The sequence below is a fragment of the Ranitomeya imitator genome, chromosome 3, assembly GCF_032444005.1.
Source record: "Ranitomeya imitator isolate aRanImi1 chromosome 3, aRanImi1.pri, whole genome shotgun sequence".
Lineage (NCBI taxonomy): Eukaryota > Metazoa > Chordata > Amphibia > Anura > Dendrobatidae > Ranitomeya > Ranitomeya imitator.
Genome location: NC_091284.1, coordinates 282,732,784 through 282,749,915, shown reverse-complemented (window position 1 = coordinate 282,749,915; position 17,132 = coordinate 282,732,784).

Here is a 17,132-nt window from a genome sequence, read left to right as displayed (position 1 = left end):
TTGGGTCTCTAAGCTGGATACATGGCCAGAGCTTAGCCAGTATGCATTGGAGGTGCTGGCTTGCCCTGCTGCTAGTGTATTATCGGAATGCATCTTTAGTGTTGCAGGTGATGTACTAACAGACCGTCACATGTGACTATCCTCTGATAATGTTGACTGGCTTACTTACTTTTCAGAAAATGAACAAGGCCTGGATCTCGTAGGAATTTGCCACTCCTCTTCCAGATTAAATAATTGGTTGGCAACAGTATCCAGGTCTCCTGTTGTGTTCATGTTTCTACCACCTGAACTGTAATCCCTGGGCTCCAACACCGCCAGTTGCTGCTCAGAAGTGCCGTCTGCACAGTCAACACATGACCCAGTATTATTGGGTTTCAGTAACGTCAGCTGATCCCCAGCTGTGTATCCGGCAATTTCTCCTGCTCTGCCCACACTCACACTACCACAGATATTAAACTTGCTCCAATTAGGCCTCAGCCTACACTCTGCTTCTCCAGGATTCCCTGGGCTCCAACACCGCCAGTTGCTGCTCAGAAGTGTTGTCTGCACAGTCAACTCTTGCTGCCGTGTTATTGGGGTTCAGTAATGTATCTGGCAATGCTGTGTATCTGGCAATTTCTCCTGCTCCCTCCACACTCACACTACTACAGATATTAAAGGTAACCTGTCCCCCCAGGCGTTTGTAAATAAAAGAGCCACTTGTGCAGCACTAATGCTGCATTTGGACAAGAAGATCTTTTACTTATGCTCCTTGCACATGCTGAACTAATCACTTATATAATGTGCCACGGTGATTAGGGATCAGCTGACGCCACACAGTCTGAAGAAGGCGAAAGGAGAAGAGTGAGAGGCGAAGATATGCACTGCGCATGCCCATGACTCCCAGCCCCGCAGTGTGAAGAAATCAGAAGACACTGCGGGGTGTGATCTCGGGTAGGGTGGCCGCACTGGCGCAGCCAGCCTGACAACAAATGATGTATGAAGACGGGCAGCGCTAACTGGGCAAGGCCAAGAGACAATATAACAGCGCAGGCTCCAGGACAGATTCAAACAATGCTGAGGAGGCGGCGCACGGCACCAAGGGGGTGTGAATGACAGCTGTGCTGCGTCTCATTAAGAAGGAAAGTCCAGCCTTCGGGACGGTTTCACGGTATGAGGGGGCACATTTTATAAGTGTTAACTTCAACGTGTGCAAGGAACATAAGTAAAAGAGCCACCATTTCCTTGTGCAGCATTAGTGCTGCACAATGTGGCTCTTTTAGTTACAAACGCCTGAGGGGGTAAAAGGTTCCATTTCAGCTTGGTCCAATTGGGCCTCGGCCTACACTCTGCTTCTCCTGTAATCCCGGCTCTCCTACACCACCAGTTGTTGCTCGGAAGTGCTGTCTGCACAGTCAACACTTGCTGCCATGTTATTGGGGTTCAGTAACGTCAACTGATCCCCAGCTGTGTATCCGGCAATTGCTCCTGCTACCTCCACGCTCACACTACTACAGATTTGAAACTTGCTCCAATTAGGCCTCGGCCTACACCCTGATTGACCCTGGGCTCCAACACCGCCAGTTGCTGCTTGGAAGAGATGTCTGCACAGAGAAAAACACTAGCTCCTGTGTTAGTGGGGTTCAGCAACGTCAGCTGTTCCCTTGCTGTGTGTCCGGCAATGTCTCCTGCTCCCTCCACATTCACATTACATCAGATATTAAACTTGCTCCAATTAGGCCTCGGCCTACACCCTGATTGACCCTGGGCTCCAACACCACCAGTTGCTGCTCGGAAGTGCTGTCTGCACAGTGAAAAACACTAGCTCCTGTGTTAGTGGGGTTCAGCAACGTCAGCTGCTCCCTTGCTGTGTGTCCGGCAATGTCTCCTGCTCCCTCCACATTCACATTACATCAGATATTAAACTTGCTCCAATTAGGCCTCAGCCTACACCCTGATTGACCCTAGGCTTCAACACCGCCAGTTGCTGCTCGGAAGTGCTGTCTGCACAGTCAACACTTGCTGCCGTGTTATTGGGGTTCAGTAACGGCAGCTGCTCCCTGTTATGACTGGCAATCAGGCAACACAGCGTGCAGTAATCAGCGCACATACAGAGATCTGGCAATAACCAAAAACAATAGGACGAGCTCTGAGACGTGGAATCTCTGTAGACTGCAGTACCTGATCTATCCTCACACAACTATAAGCAGCAGTGGATTGCGCCTATCACTACCTATGCAACTCGGCACTGCCTGAGGAGCTGACTAGCCTGAAGATAGAAATACAAGCCTGACTTACCTCAGAGAAATACCCCAAAGGAATAGGCAGCCCCCCACATATAATGACTGTTAGCAAGATGAAAAGACAAACATAGGAATGAAATAGATTCAGCAAAGTGAGGCCCGATATTCTAGACAGAGCGAGGATAGCAAAGAGAACTATGCAGTCTACAAAAAACCCTAAAACGAAAACCACGCAAAGGGGCAAAAAGACCCACCGTGCCGAACTAACAGCACGGCGGTGCACTCCTTTGCTTCTCAGAGCTTCCAGCAAAAGTTAATAGCAAGCTGGACAGAAAAAACAGAAAACAAACTAGAAGCACTTATCTAGCAGAGCAGCAGGCCCAAGGAAAGATGCAGTAGCTCAGATCCAACACTGGAACATTGACAAGGAGCAAGGAAGACAGACTCAGGTGGAGCTAAATAGCAAGGCAGCCAACGAGCTCACCAAAACACCTGAGGGAGGAAGCCCAGAGACTGCAATACCACTTGTGACCACAGAAGTGAACTCAGCCACAGAATTCACAACAGTACCCCCCCCTTGAGGAGGGGTCACCGAACCCTCACCAGAACCCCCAGGCCGACCAGGATGAGCCACATGAAAGGCACGAACAAGATCTGGGGCATGGACATCAGAGGCAAAAACCCAGGAATTATCTTCCTGAGCATAACCCTTCCATTTGACCAGATACTGGAGTTTCCGTCTAGAGACACGAGAATCCAAAATCTTCTCCACAATATACTCCAATTCCCCCTCCACCAAAACAGGGGCAGGAGGCTCCACAGATGGAACCATAGGTGCCACGTATCTCCTCAACAACGACCTATGGAATACATTATGTATGGAAAAGGAGTCTGGGAGGATCAGACGAAAAGACACCGGATTGAGAATCTCAGAAATCCTATACGGACCAATAAAACGAGGTTTAAATTTAGGAGAGGAAACCTTCATAGGAATATGACGAGAAGATAACCAAACCAGATCCCCAACACGAAGTCGGGGTCCCACACGGCGTCTGCGATTAGCGAAAAGCTGAGCCTTCTCCTGGGACAAGGTCAAATTGTCCACTACCTGAGTCCAGATCTGCTGCAACCTGTCCACCACAGAATCCACACCAGGACAGTCCGAAGACTCAACCTGTCCTGAAGAGAAACGAGGATGGAACCCAGAATTGCAGAAAAATGGAGAGACCAAGGTAGCCGAGCTGGCCCGATTATTAAGGGCGAACTCAGCCAACGGCAAAAATGACACCCAATCATCCTGGTCAGCGGAAACAAAACATCTCAGATATGTTTCCAAGGTCTGATTGGTTCGTTCGGTCTGGCCATTAGTCTGAGGATGGAAGGCCGAGGAGAAAGATAGGTCAATGCCCATCCTACCACAAAAGGCTCGCCAGAACCTCGAGACAAACTGGGAACCTCTGTCAGAAACAATATTCTCAGGAATGCCATGTAAACGAACCACATGCTGGAAGAACAAAGGCACCAAATCAGAGGAGGAAGGCAATTTAACCAAGGGCACCAGATGGACCATTTTAGAAAAGCGATCACAGACCACCCAAATGACCGACATTTTTTGAGAAACGGGAAGGTCAGAAATGAAATCCATCGAAATATGTGTCCAAGGCCTCTTCGGGACCGGCAAGGGCAAAAGCAACCCACTGGCACGTGAACAGCAGGGCTTAGCCCTAGCACAAATTCCACAGGACTGCACAAAAGCACGCACATCTCGTGACAGAGATGGCCACCAGAAGGATCTAGCAACCAACTCCCTGGTACCAAAGATTCCTGGATGACCGGCCAGCACCGAACAATGAAGTTCAGAGATAACTTTACTAGTCCACCTATCAGGGACGAACAGTTTCTCGGCCGGACAACGATCAGGTTTATTAGCCTGAAATTTCTGCAACACTCTCCGCAAATCAGGGGAGATGGCAGACACAATGACTCCTTCCTTGAGGATACTCGCCGGCTCAGATAACCCCGGAGAGTCGGGCACAAAACTCATAGACAGAGCATCCGCCTTCACATTTTTAGAGCCCGGAAGGTATGAAATCACAAAATCAAAACAAGCAAAAAATAACGACCAACGGGCCTGTCTAGGATTCAAGCGCTTGGCAGACTCAAGATAAGTAAGGTTCTTATGATCAGTCAAAACCACCACGCGATGCTTAGCACCCTCAAGCCAATGACGCCACTCCTCGAATGCCCACTTCATGGCCAGCAACTCTCGGTTGCCCACATCATAATTACGCTCAGCAGCAGAAAATTTCCTGGAAAAGAAAGCACATGGTTTGAACACTGAGCAACCAGAACCTCTCTGTGACAAAACCGCCCCTGCACCAATCTCAGAAGCATCAACCTCGACCTGGAACGGAAGAGAAACATCAGGTTGACACAACACAGGGGCACAGCAAAAACGACGCTTCAACTCCTGAAAAGCTTCCACGGCAGCAGAAGACCAATTAACCAAATCAGCACCCTTCTTGGTCAAATCGGTTAATGGTCTGGCAATGCTAGAAAAATTACAGATGAAGCGACGATAAAAATTAGCAAAGCCCAGGAATTTCTGCAGACTTTTTAGAGATGTCGGCTGAGTCCAATCCTGGATGGCCTGAACCTTAACCGGATCCATCTCGATAGTAGAAGGGGAAAAGATGAACCCCAAAAATGAAACTTTCTGCACACCGAAGAGACACTTTGATCCCTTCACGAACAAGGAATTAGCACGCAGTACCTGGAAAACCATTCTGACTTGCTTCACATGAGACTCCCAATCATCTGAGAAGATCAAAATGTCATCCAAGTAAACAATCAAGAATTTATCCAGATACTCACGGAAAATGTCATGCATAAAAGACTGAAAAACAGATGGAGCATTGGCAAGTCCGAACGGCATCACCAGATACTCAAAATGACCCTCGGGCGTATTAAATGCCGTTTTCCATTCATCTCCCTGCCTGATTCTCACCAGATTATACGCACCACGAAGATCAATCTTAGTAAACCAACTAGCCCCCTTAATCCGAGCAAACAAGTCAGAAATCAATGGCAAGGGATACTGAAACTTAACAGTGATCTTATTAAGAAGGCGGTAATCAATACACGGTCTTAGCGAACCATCCTTCTTGGCTACAAAAAAGAACCCTGCTCCCAATGGTGACGACGATGGGCGAATATGTCCCTTCTCCAGGGACTCCTTCACATAACTGCGCATAGCGGTGTGTTCAGGTACGGACAAATTAAATAAACGACCCTTAGGGAATTTACTACCAGGAATCAAATCGATAGCACAATCACAATTCCTATGCGGAGGTAGGGCATCAGACTTGGACTCTTCAAATACATCCTGAAAGTCCGACAAGAACTCTGGGATGTCAGAAGGAATAGATGACGAAATAGACAAAAATGGAACATCACCATGTACTCCCTGACAACCCCAGCTGGTTACCGACATAGAGTTCCAATCCAATACTGGATTATGGGTTTGTAGCCATGGCAACCCCAACACGACCACATCATGCAAATTATGCAGTACCAGAAAGCGAATAACTTCCTGATGTGCAGGAGCAATGCACATGGTCAGCTGGGCCCAGTACTGAGGCTTATTCTTGGCCAAAGGTGTAGCATCAATTCCTCTCAACGGAATAGGACACCGCAAAGGCTCCAAGAAAAATCCACAACGTTTAGCATAATCCAAATCCATCAGATTCAGGGCAGCGCCTGAATCCACAAACGCCATGACAGAATACGATGACAAAGAGCACATTAAGGTAATGGACAAAAGGAATTTGGACTGTACAGTACCAATAACGGCAGAGCTATTGAACCGCCTAGTGCGTTTAGGACAATTAGAAATAGCATGAGTAGAATCACCACAATAGAAACACAGTCTGTTCAGACGTCTGTGTTCTTGCCGTTCTACTTTAGTCATAGTCCTGTCGCACTGCATAGGCTCAGGTTTACTCTCAGACAATACCGCCAGATGGTGCACAGATTTACGCTCGCGCAAGCGACGACCGATCTGAATGGCCAAGGACATAGACTCATTCAAACCAGCAGGCATAGGAAATCCCACCATTACATCCTTAAGAGCTTCAGAGAGACCCTTTCTGTACAAAGCCGCTAGTGCAGATTCATTCCACAGAGTGAGTACTGACCACTTCCTAAATTTCTGACAATATACTTCTACATCATCCTGACCCTGGCATAAAGCCAGCAGATTTTTCTCAGCCTGATCCACTGAATTAGGCTCATCGTAAAGCAATCCCAGCGCCTGGAAAAATGCATCAACATTACTCAATGCAGAATCTCCTGGTGCAAGAGAAAACGCCCAGTCCTGTGGGTCGCCGCGCAAAAAAGAAATAATAATCAAAACCTGTTGAATAGGATTACCAGAAGAATGAGGTTTCAAGGCCAAAAATAGCTTACAATTATTTCTGAAGCTCAGGAACTTAGTTCTGTCACCAAAAAACAAATCAGGAATCGGAATTCTTGGTTCTAGCATCGATTTCTGATCAATAGTATCTTGAATCTTTTGTACATTTACAACGAGATTATCCATTGAGGAGCACAGAGCCTGAATATCCATGTCCACAGCTGTGTCCTGAAGCACTCTAATGTCTAGGGGAAAAAAAAGACTGAAGACAGAGCTAAGAAAAAAAAATGATGTCAGGATTTCTTTTTTCCCTCTATTGGGAATCATTGGTGTGGCTCCTTGTACTGTTATGACTGGCAATCAGGCAACACAGCGTGCAGTAATCAGCGCACATACAGAGATCTGGCAATAACCAAAAACAATAGGACGAGCTCTGAGACGTGGAATCTCTGTAGACTGCAGTACCTGATCTATCCTCACACAACTATAAGCAGCAGTGGATTGCGCCTATCACTACCTATGCAACTCGGCACTGCCTGAGGAGCTGACTAGCCTGAAGATAGAAATACAAGCCTGACTTACCTCAGAGAAATACCCCAAAGGAATAGGCAGCCCCCCACATATAATGACTGTTAGCAAGATGAAAAGACAAACGTAGGAATGAAATAGATTCAGCAAAGTGAGGCCCGATATTCTAGACAGAGCGAGGATAGCAAAGAGAACTATGCAGTCTACAAAAAACCCTAAAACGAAAACCACGCAAAGGGGCAAAAAGACCCACCGTGCCGAACTAACAGCACGGCGGTGCACTCCTTTGCTTCTCAGAGCTTCCAGCAAAAGTTAATAGCAAGCTGGACAGAAAAAACAGAAAACAAACTAGAAGCACTTATCTAGCAGAGCAGCAGGCCCAAGGAAAGATGCAGTAGCTCAGATCCAACACTGGAACATTGACAAGGAGCAAGGAAGACAGACTCAGGTGGAGCTAAATAGCAAGGCAGCCAATGAGCTCACCAAAACACCTGAGGGAGGAAGCCCAGAGACTGCAATACCACTTGTGACCACAGAAGTGAACTCAGCCACAGAATTCACAACAGCTCCCCTGCTGTGTGTGCAGTAATTTCTCCACTCTGTTTCTCCTGTAATCCCTTGGTTCCAACACCGCCAGTTGCTGCTCGGAAGTGCCGTCTGCACAGTCAACAGTTGCTCCTCTGTTATTGGGGTTCAGTAACGCCAGCTGCTCCCCTGCTTTGTTTGCGGTAATGTCTCCTGCTCCCTTCACATTAAGACTACAACAGATATTAAACTTGCTCCAATTAGGCCTCGGCCTACACTCTGCTTCTAGCATTGACCCTGGGCTCTAACACCACTAGTTGCTGCTCGGAAGTGCCGTCTGCACAGTCAACAGTTGCTCCTTTGTTATTGGGGTTCAGTAACACCAGCTGCTCCCCTGCTGTATGTGCGGTAATTTCTTCCCTCTGTTTCTCCTGTTATCCCTGGACTCCAACACCACCAGTTGCTGCTCGGAAGTGCTGACTGCACAGTCAACAGTTGCTCCTCTGTTATTGGGGTTCAGTAACTCCAGCTGCTCCCCTGCTGTGTGTGCGGCAATGTATCCACTCAGTTTCTAGCATTGACCCTGGGCTCCGTTGCCGCCTGGGAACTTTTCAGAATATTTTCCCACGTCCGAGTTCATATGAGGACATCCAGCAGAGGGTGCATCACCGCAAATGAAGGTAACTACAGGTCATTGACCTACATTCCATTCGCTCCCCGGGGTTTTACAGGCAGGAGCATAGCTGCATTAGCAGAGCTTCTGCTTGTAAAATTACTTAACCCCTTCAGATGGATTTACATCATGGGAAGTGACAGAACGACGGAAGGTATGGGATATTGTTGTTTTTTTATTTTACCTTTTTTTACAGAACGAGGGTCTTCAGGTGGATTACCAGTATAATAAAATATTACAAAAACCTGTGTATTTATTTCATTAAAATACTTTGTAATAATGTGTGTTTTTAACCATTTCATACTATTGGATTAATAATGGATAGTTGTCATAATTGACGCTTCTCCATTGTTAACCTGGCTTAATGTCACCTTACAATAGCAAGGTGACATTAACCCTTCATTACCCCATATCCCACCGCTACACGGGAATGGGAAGAAAGTGGCCAAGTGCCACAATAGGCGCATCTTCCAGATGTGCCTTTTTTGGAGTGGCTGGGGGCAGATATTTTTAGCCAGGGGGGTGGGGGCAATAACCATGGACCCTCTCCAGGCTATTAATATCTGCCCTCAGTCACTGGCTTTACCACTCTGGTGGAGAAAATTGCGTGGGAGCCCATGCCAAATTTTTCCGCAATTTAACCCTTTAATTTAATAGCTAGAGCACCCCAATTTTGCACATACACACTACTAACATTAGTAGTGTGGAATATGCAAAAAAAAAAAGGGATATGAGATGGTTTACTGTCTGTAAACCATGTCTCATATCATGTCGGGTTTGTGAAGGAGATAGGAAAAGCCGGCAATTGAATTAGTGGCTTTTAAGCTATCTAGCGCTGTATACGCTATATATATATATATATATATATATATATATATATATATATATATATATATCCCTAGAATGCCTATTGGGGGCCTTTTAGGCCCCCATGCTTACATTTTTGCTATTATCTGCAAAATTACTTTAGCTAGAATTTTGAAACTCCAGGTATTCCTCAAGTATGTCATTTTTGATAATATCCAGTTGTTCATATAATTTTTTTCATAGGAATTATGGTGTAACAATGCTTGTTTGGTGAAAACTACATCTGTATGAATTGGGGGCCTTTTAGGCCCCCGCTATTTTTATCATGTTCTCAGTAGTGTTTGTGTCTCAAGTTACTTTATTTGTACTCAGTAAAGCTGGTGGAGGGGCCAGGGTGTGGATAATAACATGTGAGGATGTCATGTGATTTTTGGAGGGAGTGATAAGGCCATGACATCACCTCAGGTCCTTTGGAACACAGTAATGAGCTGTGTATTGTGTACTGAGGACAGTATACACTGTGAGCTAATTGCTGAAGGACCTGTGATAAGATAAGCTGTTGAGAGGAAATCTGATTCATTTTCAGTTTCTGTTTCTAAGAAGCTTGCAAAGGCTAGAGCTTGTGAGCCACAAAAATTCAGAGAATTGTACACCACCTAAAAGTATAAAAGGTAAGAGCTGCTGAGGGTGAGAGGAAGAAGGGGGGACATTACACTTACAGTGTGTCACACACAAGCAAAAAGTAGACAACCCTGATTCTGTTCATTGTTTTTTCTTTTAGTTTGCTAACATCTAGTGAGCAATGGCACACTCTTCCTCCAAGTGTCTGACTGACCAAGAGATTGAAACGATTATGTTTCAAAGCGATGATGAAAGTGAACTATCTTTGTCTGATGAAGAATATCTGCCACCAGCTAATCAAACATCCTCATCCAGTGATTCATCTGATGATGAAGAAGTGAATCTAGTGGATCCTCAAGAAGTGATAAGCAGAACATCCAAAACAAATGTTTTTGGGACAGTAATCCTACATTAGTCGGACGTACTCCAACACACAATATTGTGAGACAGGCTCAAGGAGCTGTGGGAAGTCCCAGTTACTTTACCCCTAAAGATGTATTCTGTACTTATTTTTCTGACAATATTGCAGAAGAGGTCCTATTATGTTCAAACCTAGAATGAAGACGCATCGCTTCTGCAAAAAATAAATCCTGGAAAAATATCTCAAAAGAGGAACTTTATGCCTATATTGGACTTTTACTGCTGGCAGGGAGTCAAAAATCGTATGATGTCCCAATACGAGAATTATTTCTGGACCCTCTTTCTGATCCACACTATAAGGCGACAATGTCAGTGGGCAGATATGAGGAAATTAGAAGAATCATTCGCTTTGATGATAACCGAACTCGTGCAGCAAGGTTTGAAACAGACAAATTAGCCCCTATCAGTTATATCTGGAACATATTTATCAAAAATTGCACAAAACTTCTGAAAAAATAACATGTCAGAATTGTTTGGAAGACTAATATAATAGAAAATAAAGTTAGAATAAAAAGGTAGCTGCAGCTAGTTTGCTATAGATTTATATGCGTTTTTGTGTGTTTTCATGTCTTTGTGTGAAATTTGGGAAAAAAAGATTTTTGATGTTTTCTGTGAAAAATTATAATTAAAATTTTGTCCACTATTTATATTTTATTGAGCAATTTTGAAATAAACTTGTGAAAGTTATTTAAGTGTGTTTTTCTACATTATGTGCATGGGGGCCTAAAAGGCCCCCAATACGTTAATATGTATATTTTTTACGTCATTTGTTCTAGGGATATATATATATATATATATATGTGTGTGTCTCACTGACATATATATATATATATATATATATATATATATATATATATATATACAGTATATATGTTTTTACGAGCCTGCGCGAAAATCTCGCAGTACGGCTGCCATACAGATTACATACGGAGGATGCCATGTGCAAAATACGCTGACACACCCTGCCTACGGAGTACTTATGGATCACCATTTTTTCAATTTTGTGGCGTATTACGGCCGTAAAATACGGACCGTATTTTTATACGCTGAGTGTGAGGCCGGCCTAAGGGGTTAAACTGAGCATGCTCCAATTTTTTTTTTATCCAATAATCTAGATAGGCTAGCCGAATCCGTCAAAATAACAGATCTGTCGCATCAGTTTTTCACAATCTGCGCCGGATCCAGTTTTTCCAACATTCTCCGGATTTAGACTGAAACAAAAAACCTGATGTGTGAAAGTAGCCTAAGTTCATGACCAAGTGACAAGGGCCATATGAAGTCCGGGAAAAGATTGGGGAGGTGAATTACAGGGTATAACAGCCCGGGAAGAGGAAATCTGAGTAACTACATCGTGTAAATCTGTTAAAAGCATGGAAACACCAAGAATGTATGATTACTAGTGTTGAGCGATACCGTCTGATACTTGAAAGTATCGGTATCGGATAGTATCGGCCGATACCCGAAAAATATCGGATATCGCCGATACCGATATCCGATACCAATACAAGTCAATGGGACATCAAGTATCGGAATGTATCCTCATGGATCCCAGGGTCTGAAGGAGAGGAAACTCTCCTTCAGGCCCTGGGATCCATATTAAAGTGTAAAATAAAGAATTAAAATAAAAAATATTGTTATATTCACCTCTCCGGCGGCCCCTGGACATCAGCGGGAGGATCCGGCGTCCGGCACGGCTTCTTTCTTCAAAATGCGCGCCTTCAGGACCTGTGGAATGACGTCCCGGCTTCTGATTGGTCGCGTGCCGCCCATGTGACCGCCACGCGACCAATCAGAAGCCGCGACGTCATTCCTCAGGTCCTAGAAGGCGCTCATTCTAGGACTTTAGCTGAGGAATGACGTCGCGGCTTCTGATTGGTCGCGTGGCGGTCACATGGGCGGCACGCGACCAATCAGAAGCCGGGACGTCATTCCACAGGTCCTGAAGGCGCGCATTTTGAAGAAAGAAGCCGTGCCGGACGCCGGATCCTCCCGCTGATGTCCAGGGGCCGCCGGAGAGGTGAATATAACAATATTTTTTATTTTAATTCTTTATTTTACACTTCCGATACCGATACCCGATATCACAAAAATATCGGATCTCGGTATCGGAATTCCGATACCGCAAGTATCGGCCGATACCCGATACTTGCGGTATCGGAATGCTCAACACTAATGATTACAGATGTAACTCTGGTCGTATCTACTTTGGACCCTCTGCCAATGGCCTGGTGTAACAGGCCAGATTAACTCCCCGCCCAGATTATACTCGGGGTTTAAGTGGCCTAGGCCAGATTATACCCCGGGTATATTCTGGCCTAGACCAAACTATACCCCGGGGTATAAATTGGACTAGTCCACTTTATACCCCTCCAGGTCAGAATATACCCCAGCTACTGTGGATCAGATTTTTCAGGCTTTTGAGAACCATTGAGTGACATTCTTAATAACAGGGCCCCAGGCAGCACCCAGGGCCCCAGGCAGCACACAGGGGCCCCAGGCAGCGCACAGGGGCCACAGGCAGCACACAGGGGCCCGAGGAAGCGCACAGGGGCCCCAGGCAGCGCACAGGGGCCACAGGAAGCGCATGGGGCCCCAAGTAGTGCACAGGGCCCCCAGACAGCGCACCGGACCCCATGCAGCACATGAGGTCCCAGGCAGCACACAGGGGCCCCAAGCAGCACACAGGGCCCCAGGCAGAGCACGGGGGCCCAGACAGCACACACGGGCCCCAGGCAGCACACGGGGCCCCAGGCAGCACACGTGGCCCAGGCAGCACATGGGGTCCCAGGCAATGCACAGGTGCCCAAAGCAGTGCAAGGGGCCCCAGGAAGCACACGGGGCCCCAGGCAGCACACGGGGGCCCCAGGCAGCACATGGGGCTCCAGGAAGCGCACAGGGGTCCCAGGCAGCACACGGTCCCAAGGCAGCGCACATGGCCCCAGGCAGCGCACAGGGGCCCCAGGCAGCGCAGGGGGGCTCCAGACAGCCCACGGGGCCCCAGGCAGCACACGGTGCCCCAGGCAGAGTACGGGGGCCCAGACAGTGCACAGGGGCCCCAGGCAGAGCACGGGGGCCCAGACAGCGCACAGGGGCCCCAGGCAGTGCACAAGGCCCCAGGCAGCACATGGGGCCCCAGGCAGCACACGGGGACCCAGGCAGCACACGGGGCCCCAGGCAGCACACGGGGCCCCAGGCAGAGCACAGGGGCCCCAGGCAGCGCACAGGTCCCCAGGCAGCACATAGGGCCCCAGGCAGCACATGGGGCCCCAGGCAGCGCACAGGGCTCCAGGCAGTGCACAGGGGCCTCAGGCAGCACACGGGCCCCAGGCAGCGCACATGGCCCCAGGCAGCGCACAGGGGCCCCAGGCAGCGCAGGGGGGCCCTAGGCAGCACATGGGGCTCCAGGCAGTGCACAGGGGGCCCAGGCAGCACATGGGCCCCAGGCAGCACACATGGCCCCAGGCAGCGCACAGGTGCCCCAGGCAGCACAGGGGGGCTCCAGGCAGCGCACGGGGCCCCAGGCAGCACACGGCACCCCAGGCAGAGCACAGGGGCCCAGACAGTGCACAGGGGCCCCAGGCAGCGCACGGTGCCCCAGGCAACACACGGGGCCCCAGGCAGCACACAGGGCCCCAGGGAGAGCACAGGGGCCCCAGGCAGCGCACGGGGCAGAGACAGCGAATGGGGCCCCAGGCAGCACACAGGGCACCAGGCAGCAGACAGGGGTCCCTGGCAGCACACGAGGCCCCAGGCAGCATGCAGAGTGGCAGAGACAGTGCACAAGGGAGGGGGAAGAGACAGCGTGCAAGGGAGGAAGAGACAGTGAACGGGGATCCAGGCAGCACACAGGGCCCCAAGCAGCGCACAGGGGGGCAGAGACATCGCACAAGGGAGGGGGGGGGGAAGTGACAGTGTGCAAGGGGGGAAGAGCGCAGGGCCCCTATGCGCTGTCTCTGCCCCCTGTGCGCTGTCTGGGATCCCATGTGCACTGTTTGGGACCCCTGTGTGATGTCTGTGGCTCCGTTCTTGAGTATATTAAAGATCAAAGCATATTAAAGATCAGATTTTTCTTGTTTATGAGAACCATTGAGTGATATACTCAAGAATTACATAATTTCTCAACATTTTATTGTTTAAAACTCATAACACACAGACTTTTTTTTACTTCAACCTGAAAACCTTGACTGTTCATAAAAAAACTGTTCAGGATATAATAAAAGTTATAACATTCTGAAACTTCAACTTATGAAGGTACTTTTACATGCGGCAATTATTGGTTCCAGAGAGGCTTTCAGCTGATAATCGTACACATGGCTGGTGACAGGACACTACAATATAAACGTTCAAAGGTAATCACTGACAACTACATTAAAATGATTAATAAATACTGATAACAACATTAAAATGATCATGATTGTTTTGAAGATAAAGTGCATGTTCTGTTGTTGACTGCAGATTGAAGCTTGCGGGATAGGTCAACCAATCCATGGTGTCACCAACTTTGATGTGGATCTGCAACATGATGCCCTTATTGTTAGGACTATAAATAGTGCTGACTACTAGGTTGTCACTCTGTTAAATCCACAGGGCAAGAGTAAATTTTGCGAGATGCTTCCTCCACTGGAAAGATACGCGCACATGCTGAACTATCAAAACAATCTTTGAGTGGTTTTCCCCAACACAGCAGTGGGGCACACAGTGTGCTTTGCAGTTCTAGCCTTCTAACCGTGGGAACATCAAAGCATCAGTGCTAAAACACTGCACATTTTTAAGTGGCATAAGCAATTTATGTGAGTCATTTCACACATTTTTAGACCAGCCCATGCACCAGCAGAACAGAGTACAAGTCTGACACGTTGTGAATGACTGGAGAGGAAGGTGCAGAAGTGTCTCGAGCTCAATATCAATGCCATCAGGGCAGGGGGAATTTGGACCCTTTAGCATTTTGGTCTTCAGAAATGGAAGAGTGGTCTGACTTCACATGTCACGTTTTGGAAGTTTTGTCATACCCGGCAGCCAGCGTTTTCTCAGAATGTGTCTTCAGCACTGCTAGTGGTGTTCTGACGGATAAGCGGCAGTCTCCTGAAAGTGTAGACCATCTAACTTTAATCCATTTGAATAAGTCATGGATGTCAAATGACTTTTGCACACCAGTCACAGACTGGGCAGACCAGGCGATGGTGTAGTTTTTAGTGTCATGCATTGATCTTGCATTATTGCAGTCTGTGAGACCTTTGTTGTGGCGTTTCTGCCTGCTGCTGTTGCTACTGCTGATTTTACAAACAATTTTTTGAAATTTGAAGACTCTAAGTTGGGTTTACTTCTGGTGGGTTGCCTTTTGTAGAAGGGGTGTCAGAGGCAGATTATACTGTTATTGCAATGTAGAAATTGATGTCACTTTAGTGGTTTGTGACAATATTTTTTGGAAATGTTTAGACTCCAAGTTGGGTCTACACCTGGTGGGTTGTCTGTTGTGGAAGGGGTGTCAGAAGTCCATTATACTATTTCTACTGTGGGGAAGTTGATGCTACTTTAGGTGTGTGTGACAAAATGGCTCCCAGACCGGCAGGCCTGCTCTTACTTTGAGTCAATTACCTGTGATACTATCCTTACTCTTTTTTTAACATTAGTGCTCTAGCAAGCTGATATTTGTGGAACCTGAGTGTGGCAGGGAAAAAAAAACAGTTTGAGCTGTTGCATGAGGTGTTAGGGCTCCGAGCAAAGCAGACTTACACTGGTCCCTCACCCACCTTGTCATAATTGAAACTTCAATTCAAAGATCTAAATGATGGTCCAGACCCTGATACCTCATGCATGGCCCATGGATGATTGCTGCTGTGACATTATCAAATATTTACTGTGGGTCAATTGATGCCACTTTTTCTGGTGTCTGCCCCTTAATTTTGGAAATATTTGGACTCCAAGTTGGGTCTCTTACTTGTGTGTTGCATGAATTTGACAGGACTCTCAGAGCACCAGGCCTACAGCTGTCATTCATCCACCTATTACTGGTCAATGTTTAAGCTAGAGATGCTTGTTCAAACTCTGTCCCAGTGTGCAATTATATTGTTTGTACTCTGGATAAACTGATGCCACTTTTCCTGGTGTCTGCCCCTAATTTGAGCTGTTTGGCAGCTTTTTGGCCCCCTTGAAGGTGTTGTCTATGCATTTGGCTTTGCCTCCTAATGAATTCAATGGGGTACGGATATATTCGACAAACCGTTTGGCGACCTTATTCGGTGAACATCGGGACTTCTGAACCAAACCGATAATTGAAAGGTTCACTCATCTCCAGTTATAAAGTTTTGTGACTCACCTGTAGGTTAAAATCGCTCAGTATACCCCTAGATCATTTCCTTGAATGATTTTGTTTACAAGATGTGGTCACTTTGGGGGATTTCTGCTGGTTTTATGTGCCAGGGGCTCTACAAATTCCATGAATTCACAATCTATTCCAAATAGCACTCTTTTCTTTCCTAGCCCTGCCATATGCCCAAACAGAATTTTTTGACCACATATAGGGTATTCTTGCATTCAGGAGAAATCGCGTAACAAATTATGGGGTACCATTTTTCTTTTTACCCATTGTGAAAATTACAACTTTAAAGCTATTTGAGATCTGAAAGGCCTGTTTTTTTGATATTTTGTCCGCTCTTCCTCTTCAGAAAAAAAATACCAAATTTATTGCTTGGAAATTCAGAGACGTGTTGTCAGTAGTTTATAGAATAAATGAAAAATTTACATTTAATTCAAAACTATACACATAAAGAGAAAAATCGGACAAACTGAACATTTTGCAGTGGTCTCTTAATTTTTGCCACAGCTGTATATATGACTCCATGGGCTTTACTGTCCTACTATGATGTTATGGTAATCTTCAGGGGTGTCTCTATTGCTATACCAGTGATTCCATATGACTTTT